We start from the raw sequence: 11621 nt of genomic DNA, 5'->3' as shown, positions 1-11621 counted from the left end.
TCATACATAATATAATTTTAAGTATGTAAAATAAGAAAAATATAAAATGAAAATCAATTTGCTTAGATAACATAGTATGGAGCAAAATGCACTAAAATATTAACTCATTTATAATTCATTCACCATTTTATTTACCCACATACTCACTTATATATGGATATGTATAAAGAGACTTTATACTATGACAAATAGAGACTGAGAATATAATAAGGGTAATGAGACAAAACTTGCAACTGTAGAGCATACTCTTAGCTGATTCTGATTGTAGATAATAGCTGAGGTTTTAATACTCCTTTCTTTGAATTTGCTATCCTTTCTATGAAACATGCAAATTAATCTTATAATGAAAATAATTAGATAAAATGAAAACAGAAATATTAGCACTCTATCATAGATCTTGCTAAACCTGGGTTTTGAGCATGGCTAAATAATATTCTATAGCTACAGTTAAGTCCCATTAGCATTGGAAGGGATGATAAATTATGTTGTCAATTGAAATCCCAAAGGAAACTCTCTGGCAGCATCTGATGACCTAACCTGAAATGGGTCCATGGTGATTGTAAATTTATAGCTTAGCTCTTATAGAAAACATATTAGAAACATTAAAAATTCAAAGTGATATTAGCTATTTAGCCACACAGACCACTCTGACTGGCTGGCATATATTTTGTCTCAGTAATACCAAATTTAAAATAGAAGAAAAGCAAAAAGCCTCAGTCAGCCAGCTTCAAAACAGTTTCACCAATTTGCTATACTGAACCCACATATTTTTCTACCACTTGGCGAATTTTTCTACACCAGTTTTGTATCGTATCATAGACCTCTGTCTCTGTCCTGTTCTATCCCCATTCTGGTAATTTATAAAGAAGGCCCAGGCACCTGCTAGTTACACTGATACCTGCTCTCACGAATACCTCCAGCCTAAGAATACCAAACACACTCTTAGAAAATATCTGTTGCCTTTTCCATATTTGCCATAGAGGTTTGAAAATTGTCTCTCTCCACAGACCAAAAGTGACAGATAGAGTGCATCAGGTTCCTCGAATACCACCCCGTCACCCTCCTTTCTTTACATCCAGGAATCTTCCCTCTAATCTCCATGTTTCCTGAGTTTAGACCCCACTTCTCTAGACACTATGATTCTCAAGTTACATCGTAAGTTCCTCTCATCACACCCATACTTTTAAAAATATGGGCTGGGGTGAGGGGTTCTATCTCCGTCTAGGACTTCTCTATGCATTGCTTCTCTCTTTTCCTGGAACCTCTTGCCTGCTTGAATTTCCATCTTGGTAAGCTCTTCTCAAGTTTACATTGCATGTGTTAAAGCAGCTGCCAACTGCTCAGCTTAAGTAAATAAAAACAAAGACATTGGTTTATATTCCTTTCCGCTAGGAATTGCCTTTTGCTCTACTTTCTGCAGTATGGCTAGGGGATATGATTTTTTCGCACTGAATGAGCTTTGAGTTAGGTCAGAGAATGACAGTGGCCTGTGAATGGGGCTTTCCTAGGAATCTCTGAGATGCATCAAATAGTAACAATGCTCCATCAAAGAGGTGGAGTCTTCTTAGGAGTTCCAAACCCAATCTGACCCCTCCCGCGGTTGCAAAAACCCTGGTTTTCAGGACTACTGTGGAGCTAGGGAGAGGAGGATGGGAATAGGCCAAGTGAAAAATGTCCCAAACCTCTACTACAGTTTTTGGCGGTTTTTGTTGGATAAATGCTCCTCAGTTTATGGAAATATTTTGGTTAATTTCCAGAGTTCCAAAAAAATGTATTTGGACAATTTTGTCAATATTTTTGTTGCTTCTATGAAGGAACAAATTTACAGAGGCTCTCACTCTCCCTTTCTCAAAGTCTCTCCCTCCAGTATAAAAGCTTTCTGGTTTCTGAAAACGAAACACTTGAGCTGAGATTTTAAATCTGCTCCAGTGATTTTACAGGTAACGAATCAGCTTCATAGATTTTATACTTTTTATTTATACCAAATTGTTTTAAGGCCTCTCAAAGCCTTGTGTTTTATAGACATTTGATTCAAAATAGCTACAGGTGAATAATTTTAATGACTGTTTTGCTATTGCTTGCCATGAACTACCATCACTCTACTTACTGTTAGCATCCATGTTCTTAGTGACTTGAAATCTAGCCCTTTGGAGAACCAGTTATGAATTCCTCTCCTTAAGATTCTGTTCCTTTGACTCCACTCCTAGGACAGCATGAGTATCTGTCAGAGAAGCAGAGGCATTATGCATACATGTTATTGGATAAAATATTTCTCTAAAAAATCAGAAATCCTACTAATGAAGGTCTAGTGAAAGGAGTTGAAAGATCATAAAAATGTCCCAAAGTATTCCTCTTAAAGCATAGGTGTGGTTGGAAACATCAGCATGTGCAGGGTTCTCTAAGATGTCGAGTGTATCCGACAGCCAGGTAGGCTCACTGAAGGGAAGTTTGTTGAGGTATCTCTAGGAATCTACTGCCTGTCTCTGTGGTGGGAGCCTGGGAGTGCCGTTGGTGCACAAGGCCAGCGATCAGGAAAAACAGCAGGACTTGGAGAGAAGAAGAGGCAGGGAGGACACCCCTATATCTGTCCATTCCCCTCTGTGCAAGAACCTTCAGAGTGACATGGCAGCTGCTTTACTTCTGCCATTAGAGCCTCAAACAAATTTCTTGTAGCTAAACTGTATCTCAGAATCACATAGGGAAGGGAATTTTAGAAAATAAAGTTCATAGGTTAACCAAGCTGACAATAGAAAAGTAAGCATGGTTCTCTGTTGCGGAGGTGCGGGATTTGAGCTGGGCTGACTGAGACTGTAGACTTGAAGGGATCCCTATCTAGTTTCTGGGTTAGAGTTTGTTTTTTTCTCATGTCTTTAGTCAGTACTTTATTAAAAATGTATCTCAACTCTTACTTTCTTATAGTGGCCATTCATGACCACCCTATCCATTGGAACCTCCATACCCAGTCCAATGCCAACTAACCCATTACTTAGATTTTTTTTTTTTCATAGCACTTTTTAGTAGATAAACCATTATTTGTTTGCTTTTCGGAAATTTCTTTAGTTTGTTGTCTGTCTTCCCAATAGAAATATAAATTCATCAGAGGAAATAACTTTATGTGTTTCATTTATTGTCGTACCCCTAGAATTTTAAATAATACATGACACTTAATGAGGACATTGTAAAAATCTGTTATATAAATTAAATACAATCAGATTTTTTCATGGTGAGAAAAGTACAACCTTTGTTTCAATACAATTTTCAAAAAATTAGGTATTAATAGAAACTACAACTGACCATGCAGTTGATTTTATACTAATTTCTCAATAAATATTTGTTGAAATGATGAATGAGTAATGAATGAATGTTTTCACTGCTTTGTGAACAAAAAAAGTGAGGTTTTGAATGTGTACTTGGAACAAAGTAGTTAAGTAAGCTCTTACAATAAAATGGCAGCATAAATTTGAAGGTGGATAATGGTCTGGAGATATTGGAACTAAAGCAAGGATTGCCAGAGCAAGTTGGATCACAGCAGTCTGGGAACTGGGGATGCTGGAGTGAAATGCTGTTACCTAAATCCAGAAGGGAGGTGACATGGGACAAAAACTCAAACTTAACCCTTCTCCCATTCACCACATTTTTCAGAATCTAGGTAATTGGAAGACAGGTCATGATATTTTTGCCTATGGATCCATCAAACGAGGAGACATAGGGTCATTTGCTTCTATTCAAATGTGATCTCCTGGAGGCTAGTTAGGATTGATGTCCTATTTGGCTTTGTTATAGGCTGGTAATTTAGCATACAGTAGATTTCTAATAGACATTCTAATAGACATTTACTAAATAATAACTGTCCATTTGAGGTATACCACTCATCGCTCCCTAAGTCAGGGAGGATCTAACCGCCTGCAAGGCAGTTCCCCTTCACAGAATCTTGTGTTCTGGCTCCAAGTATCATGAGACTTTCTCTGCCTCAGCCACAGATTGCAGTGCTTGGAGTGAAGGCTTTTCCCCTCTGGTGTCATGTCAATTCCTCTTTATGCACCAATCCAGAGTTAACTCATCTTGCCCGGACTTTAATTAAATAACCTTCAAGGATGAAGTACCACAGGGGGCAAGGTCGCAGGCATAGCTACAATTATTTCCTGCAGCTATTGATTTTACACTAATGATCTTAAATGATGCATGGCTCTGGGTCTAGCAATCTTATTCAGAATGGCAGGTGGGGACTTACACTTTGGTTCTCACAAGGGACCAGGGCAATTTGAACAGATTTGTACTTGTTGATGCTATTTTCTAAGTGTGAAGGAGGATGAAGTCTGGAATCTTGAGGTTATATGAATATAAGAGAGGGTATGATATTAAGATGAGAGGCTTTGGAGCCAGAAAGAACTGAGTTCAAACTATAGTTTTTCCCTAATTGCTTGTGGACCTTGAGCAAGTAGCTCAAGGGATAACAGGGATAATGATGTGTATTTTACATTTTTTAGACATAGGAGATGGCAATTTAAAATCATTAATTATTATGCTACCGTAATCGGTGCTTCCTTTTCTGCTTTTATTTAAGGCATTAGATACACATTTCCCTCCTAGGGATATTTATCTTTTGGTTCTTGGAGCACTATAAGCCTTTAAGTACCAAATAAATATATCTCTAACATATTAGAGACAACATGTTAAGGCTTTTGTTAAAGCAGAGTGTCGCCACCCCAAAAATATGCCTCCTTGGGATATTATTTTAAGTTGATTATTTTTAAGAAATGAAACATTCAAGAACAGCTTTTTACCTCCCCCTTATCAGCCTAATGGAATTCAGATAGAAACAACTGCTTAAAGGAAGGGAGCTATTACCTTAGCATAATATAAACTAAGTGTAGCAAAAAAGGAACCTAGCAAAGCCTGCTTGTTTGACTACCCCCTGTGTCCCCTTGTTTCTGGAAGTCTGGCAAGAATTCGTTCACCATATTTGCTCTTCCTCATCTACCTGTGCATTCCCTGCTTTTCCTTTGAATTCCCAGACTCCTGCCTTCTTCTTCTTAGCTCCAGAATGGCATGTAAGCATAAACTGCCCCATTTGTCCTTGGGTCCCCTATTCTTATGGAATCTCCATATGTACATACACTGTAAATTTGGTTATTTTCTCCTGTCGGTCTTTCTTATGTCAATTTGATTATTAGACCAACCAAGACAATTTAGAAAGGTAGAAGGAAAATTATTTTTCCTCCCCAATACTCTCATCCCAGCTGTGGTAAAATAGGAAGAATCCTACTTAGACTTCGAAGAACTGATTTGGAAGCTGGTTCTAACCTGCTTGTGACCTTAAGCAACTTTTGGGTCTTTCTGAGCCTCCTTCCTGTACTGTTTGAAAACTATGGACATTGATAGATCTCACCTTGGGTTGTTTTTAATGATAAAGGAAATTAAACATATGTAAGATTTTACATAGGCAGATAAGTACTCTAAAATACCATTAGACATTATCCCACAAATAAGCCTTAGTGGTCAGAATACCTAAAGGCCTAGGAATGCAGGTATTTTAACAGCTTTATAGAGTATTGACTTAGAAATTGCTATTGATAGTTCAGAAAATGGTGTACACATGCCAAATGGCTCTTGTTTTTCTCCTTTTCTTTGACTTCTGAAGCCAAAAGAGACCAATAATCAAGGAGTGGAAGAAATCAAATCTCAAGATTAGAAGATTACACAAATAAGCAAAATTATGAAAACAACTATGAGTCATAGCCCTCTCTCTTTCTCTCTCTTTTCCTCTCTCTCTCTCTCTCTCTCTCCCCATCTCCCTCTCTTACCCGCCATACTTCCCTCCCTCCCCCTTTTTCAGGGATCTGTGAAGGTAGCTGTATTCCATCGCTTTATGCCCGAGCATTTCATTTTGGAGAAGAGCACCTGTGTCAAAGTACCCTTGAATGACATGGTTTCCTTCAGTGTCATTTTGTTATGATATTGATGGGGGGGGGGGAGAACTGATTCCGCCGGGGTCACTGTCTGTGTGGAGTTTGCATGTTCTCCTCATGTCTGCATGGGTTCTCTCCAGAGACTCCAATTTCTCTTACATCCCAAAGATGTGCATGTAAGGTGAACTGGCATGTCTCAGTTGTCCCAATCTGAGTGAGTGTGGGTGTACGTGAGTGGCCTCTGCTGTGGAAGGCCGTCCTGCTTAGGTTGAGTTCCTGCTTTGTACCCTGAGCTATTAAGAAATGCTCCGGTCACCTGTGACCCTGAACTGGAGTAAGCAGGTTGGAAAATAATGATACCTTAACTTGTTTTTATTAATCTTTCTTAAATGTATTCACATTTATTTCAATGTTTCATATTAGAAGTGTTTTGGGTCTTTATTTAGAAGTTTGGTGATCTTTTTGTGACCAGAAATAGACAGTAAGGACTTAACTCTTGTTTCTATCAATTAACCTGTGGTAAAATTGGTTTCTTTATATGTCGTTTTGGTTAAAGTCAGATTCTAAGAACATACCAATGATATTAAGGACTTACTGTATTTTCTCATACTAGTTTCTCATGTTATTTTTTATCTTCTAATTATTCAAGACTATTTCTCCAATCCTTTGGGTTGAAATACTCACAGTATGACTCTAATTTACTATCTCCAAAAGTCACATTTTCACTTACGTATTCTTTTTTTAAAAAAACAAAGGTATATTCCTATATGGTAAAGATCAGAAGTCTCATTAAACAACTTCAGATCATTTACAGTTTGAAAAGGGAGCCAGATATACGAAGAAGTAATAAGTAATATAGTGAGCACAACTAAGGAACTTACTCCCCACCCAGGATGTCATTGAAGGCATCCAGAAAGAAGTGATTTAAGCTGAGAACCTAGGGGTCAGTAGGTCAGAGTAGTGGTGCTGGGAATAGAGAATATGCTTTCAAGGCAAGTTTGAGAATCTGTAAATAATTTCACATAGGTAGAACAGAGTTGGGATAGGGAATGGAGAGTAGTATACAAGTTAACTGGACAGGTAATGTTTCTAATTATGAATTACCTTGTGATGGACACTGTGATGTCCACCTGGACCTCCAAGGATTTCTCTTCCTATCGGGAGTTCTGTCGACCAATAGCTTTTACTGTCAGGGAAGTGACGCCTTGCCATTTAGGGATTATGTCACCTGAAGAGCCACCTTGCTCGAAATTATAACCTTTCTTAGGGTAGCCTAAGCAAAATGGTTAGTCAGTGAGAGTTTGAAAATCTGGCCATACCCACCCAGCCTGGGACTACTTCGAAAGGTTGTTCTAGCTCCAGAGCTTCCTACGAAGTCGGCTGATACTTCCCTTCAGCCTGTATCACAGCTCAACTATTCCTTCTGCCCTCTCTTGCCCCCTTGACCTCACTTCCAAAGGTTTTGATCTTGAAGGCACTGCTTAATAACTGTTTCAAAATCCACTTCCCATGGCTTTCAGTCTGCTGTAGACACATTGTCAAATCTATGAGGTTTGTTTCCTCGTGCAGTCCAGCAACCTTTATTTTCCAAATAGAAAATTGAGACCCAGAATAAAAGAGTAATTTTTAAATAATCACTGTTAGTCATTGACTGAAAAGGTTTTAGAGTCCAGGCATCTTGGCCCCTAGTTCCATCCCCTTTCCTTATCATGCAAACATTATCATTTGTTTGCAAATTCTATAAATTAGAAAGAGAAAACTTTTCAAGTTGAGTATGTATCACCTTGCCACTGTCATCGTTCATCACTTTCTCTGCACTCCCTTGCTTTCACCACAATAAACTATTTTCATTTCTCTAAGTGTGGGTGATGAGTTATTTCAGTCCTCATTATCTATTCATAATTCTTCAGAGTCTCAGTCTCCTGCCCATTGGCTGTTTTGCTACACATATGAAGCAAGAGTTTATCCGTGGAGTCCCTTGCCTCTCATGGGCAGAATTAGACAAATTTGCCAGCTTTTTTGTACCCTTATAATGTACAAAATTGTTACAGAACATACACTATTTGTTTGTTTGTTTGTTTTCATATTTCTGTTCTAGGCTTAAAGTTTCTTGAAGCCTTGAAAATTTTTCTCACTCATCTTTATATTTGCACCAATTAGAACAATGAATAGAAAAAATAGATAAATAGAAGAAATTATAAATTTACAAAGGCTTCTGGACATATAAGCTCCTTCAAAATAAATGATTATGCTGATAGTAGTAGTAGCAATTACAGTAATTATGAAAAAAGCACAACATGAAATAAATTTGACAAATACTTTGTACTACTAAGAAATATTAACCAAAATGTGGAAAAAGATGACTCTGTGTCTTTTCAAATTTATACTGGGGTTTTATCTAACAGGTCTAACTAAGAACCATTTAGTTCTCCTAGATGAATGTACTTTTGATTTACTGTTTACTATTTATTAGAACCATGACTCTGTAAAATTATATGTTTTGAGATGTGTTTTTCTGGTAAGCATGCAAATTACTTCTGTCCAGAAGAAAAAAGTAATATCTATAAAGTTTATGAATTTATTGCCCTATAGTAATCTTAGTCTAACATTCTTTCAGGGCCTGAATTTCGTCAGCTTTTCTAATTCTCCTTCGAACTAGCTTTATCAGCTTGCTGTTTCTCTTATTAATGAGTTCAATAAAACTTTGACATGTGGTCATTATATGTTTGTATGAGAAGTGTGTTTTTCATTTTTTTTTTTAATTTGCACTTCTATAGTCCTTGATGTGAGATGGGCGAAATGGAGGTACCAACTTAATATTACAGATGAGAAACTAAGCCTTAGGAAATCGAATTAACCTGCAAGGTTTTATTAGTATGTAGCGGTGGCAGGTTGCAAGTCTAAGTCTCGTGAATTCAGAACTTGTGCTGTGTGAGAATCTTGGATATGTTTGGGAATGTGTTAAATGGAGGAAGCCAGTTCCCAGAAGAGGGATTTGAGAGTGTTGATAATACCTATTCCTGAGTGCGTGGTTTGCCAATTGTTGTACCTGATAAATAATCTAAGAAATAGTTCGGAGCCACATTCTCGTCACTGTCTATACATTTTAAGTCTTAGGCCATTATGTTGGTGCTAAAACTTAATTTTTCTATACCCTTTTTAACAAGAAGCCCTGATATGCATGAATGTTATTAAGAAAGTAAGAAAAGAAAAGAAAGGGAGAGAAGATCTATGATCTGCCTCCTATAATAGTATTATGTATCTATTGCTCTCTTTTCCCTGTGGGATATTTCTATGACTACACAGAAAACAAGCTAGTGTATTGTAAGTGAGATTTGTGGGTGATGTGCTGCCCTCCTAAACCAATTAAGCATATATAGTTTTTCTTTTTGGAGAAATGATGCCTTTATGAGATTAGCTTTGTCACTTGAGAAGAAAAACAAATCTTCGTGATTTTTTTATTATATCTTTGCTCTGACTGAAGAGATTTATGTTTACTAAACCTATTCCTTGGGGATGAAGGTTAAGAAAGATGTCTAAGATGTTTATGTAATTAATATTAGGTAAGTGTCATGTGCCTTTAGAAACATAGAAATAGTTTTTTAGCCCAAGAAGCCCAACATCATTTCCCCTCATGTCACATGCATTTAATTAGTATCCACTGTGTAAAAAGTGCTGCAGGAAGAACCTACTCCTTGCTTTCTGTCTTTTATGAAGTATTTTGAACATGGTATTCCTTTTAGTCTGTAGAGCAATATCATGAAGTAATGGGAGTAATTCCATTTGAGCAATGATGGAACTGAGGCTCAAAGTATATTACACTGACATACATATATGTATCTGCTACCAAGCTCAGGAAAGCTCACATCTTCTTCTCCTGAGAACTCAGATTTGGGCAGGAAGCCCATGGAGAAGTGAAAGAAGGCGAAAACAACATTTTAATGTCACACCAGCCGAAATGACCTAAAGACTCAACATGGCAAAAGGTGGAGGATTCCTACACCCGATCTGTCTCAAACCCTAACAGACATCCACATGATTATCATTTCTTTCCTCCCTTATCACACATGATTCAAATGACCAATATGTGCCAGGCAAAGTGAAATAATACAAGTCATGTAGAATAAATTCTGTGAATACAAGAGCAATTTGGTAGAACCCACTGAAAACAGTATCACCCATATATGTTGAAAATGAAAGTTTGGAGAAAAATATGCCAGGAAAATCATAACCAAAACAAAAGTTATAATACTGTTAATAACAGATAAAAATATGAGGAAAATTTATTATTATGCACAAGAAACAATATTTTACACTGATAAAAAGAATGCATAACATGAAATCAAAATAATCATTCACATGTATACATTTAACAATATAGGATAAAATAAATATAAAGAAACAAAGAATAGATGTATGAGGATAAATTGAAAAATATGGAGAGGGATTAAACACATATTCCTTGGGAACCCAATTAAGCTGAAAACAGTATTATTAAGCATACACATGATTTAAAATACGTAATTAGTAATTTGATATGACATGTAGAACCTACTCCTAACCAAAAAAAAAAAAATTGCCGTGTATGTGAATTAAGTCAATGTAGTATTTATAGAGTAATAGACAGATAGTCTATTGGGACAGAATAGGAAACCTATGACTATATGGAAAGTTGGTATATAATATAAGTGGTACAGAGAGAATTTATTCTGTACTTCATATAATAAGTGCAAACATCTCTTGTTCCCCTGACTACAAATACCATTGAAAATGTTTATTTCAAACGATCAAGATATGTTAAGATTTTTCACTAAATATTAGGATATTTCACTTATGCCAAAATATTATTCCATGTCTCTATTTTCTGGTATTTATGAGTATATGTATATATGTATATATATTATTTTATTGTATACATTCTATATTCTATATTTTATATGTAAATAAAATATGTATGTGTATATGTGTGCATCACGTATCTTACTATCTATGGCAGGTTTTCTTTTCTGTTTGTACTGCCAGCACTATTCTTGCTGAGTTATTACCATCCACCCATCTATCCGTTTATTATATATGAAAACTTTATCTTTTTTTCTTCTATCTGGCAGTGATAATATTTTTAACATTCTTATTACCTCTTTTTTTTTTTCCACAAAAATACTAGCATTGACTGACAGACTTTCTTATTTTGGAAGTTATTACTTGTGATCATTTTAGAAAGGTGGGATGACAAAAACAACGACGTCGAAGCAATTACTGCCTGAGGTACCTGACTGAATTTTTGTGTCTCTCAGTCTGATCCATGATGTCTGAGTCCCTTTCTAAGTTGGCAACAGGAATTTTGTGGTTGATGTTTTCTTGTTTTTGGTTATTTGCTTTTGATAGGGACCATGCATCGAACATCGTCCTGTTCTGCTCTAATCAATAACATAATAAAAGCACACTTGTGAGGACTTCCAGGCTGCTGCCTCTTTCCAACAGATTCCTATCAGCTATTAATTCTTCCAGCATTTGTACTGAATGCTTTATATATGCCAGGCAGGATCGTAGGCACGGAATAGAAAAGTGGTAGGAATTGAATAGATTATGCTTGTGCTCTGTGCCCTGTGTCCTCAAAGTGCTAGCATTCCAGTGAGGAAGAGAGACAAATTAATAGAACAGAGTAACTTTTAAATGTGGACTAGAGAAGAAATACCTAAACCAGGTTGGGTT

Source organism: Pteropus vampyrus, unplaced genomic scaffold (assembly GCF_000151845.1).
Source record: "Pteropus vampyrus isolate Shadow unplaced genomic scaffold, Pvam_2.0 Scaffold31, whole genome shotgun sequence".
Lineage (NCBI taxonomy): Eukaryota > Metazoa > Chordata > Mammalia > Chiroptera > Pteropodidae > Pteropus > Pteropus vampyrus.
This window is presented reverse-complemented; position numbering follows the sequence as displayed.